A 1,183-nucleotide genomic window follows, 5' to 3' on the forward strand; every position below is an offset into this window, starting at 1 on the left:
TTCATGTCGTTCCCAACCTGTTTTCCATCCTTTCTTCTGCTGAACTCAAAATAAGATATTATGAAGAATGTTGGGGTCCAAACAACATTGAACTTCATCACTGACTTTCAGAGTATGGACATGAGACGTTTTTACACGGTCATAGAGGTTTGACATGACATAAGGGGGAGTACATGATGACAGAATTGTCAGTTTTGAGGGTTTGAGAAAACCAATGAAATCAATAATACCTGCAGTGAGCTATGTAGCCGTTAGCATTAGCATTTATCTCAATAGTAGTTGCTCGGCTGGTGCCTATAGTCTCAAAAGTACGTAACCTGCATTATTTTGAGCCAGTCACTTGAGCATGTTGCTAACAGTCTAAACCAGTCTAACTTTTGACCCCTAATAGCTCTTTGGTTAGCATTATTAAGTAGCCTAGCATGGGCTAGCTGATATCTATGGAAGCTTGTTTCCGCCACAGAATAAAACATTTTAAAAGATAGTTGCGACTTTTTATCTCACAATTGCAATTTACTTCTCACAATTCCGACTTTATTTCTCAGAATTGTGAGTTTATATCTTGCAATTCTGACTTTATAACACACAATTCTGAGATAAAAGTCAGATTTGTGAAATAAAAAGTTGCGATTACCTTTTTTATCTTTTATTCTTTGGCGTAAACAAGCTTCCATAGATATCAGCTAAAATTATGATAATAATATGTAAATCTCATGCACCGATGAATCATATACATTAAGACAAGGAAGGTACTAAGAAAGGCGGCAACTAACAAGCTAACCCTTGCTAACAATGAAAAATAATGTATCTGTTTCTCCAGACATGCAGTGTCAGATGTTTTTGTGGGTCTGACAGATCTTTCAGTAAGGCTGAGCTGCTGTACATCAGTATCGGTTGTTCTTCGGTGGGTAATGATCTCTCTGAGCGGGTTCATATGTTCAGTGAAGGAGCATCATTAGCCGAGCACATGACTTGATCAATTTCACCGGTCGATACTGAGCACTGCTCTCTCTTTCACTCGTTCCCTCTCGCCGCTATCATGCAAATGACCCTGCCACCTGAAAAGAGGACAAGAAAAGGTGTCCCACAGGGTCTCATTAGCCATTCAGAGTCGAGCCGTGGGGCGGGCCGTGTTGTCATGTGACGGGGATCGGAGCGCAGGCCTTTGACAGCTGACAGGCGG

Source organism: Scardinius erythrophthalmus, assembly GCF_964197995.2.
Source record: "Scardinius erythrophthalmus genome assembly, chromosome: 24".
In the NCBI taxonomy this organism is placed as follows: Eukaryota; Metazoa; Chordata; class Actinopteri; order Cypriniformes; family Leuciscidae; genus Scardinius; species Scardinius erythrophthalmus.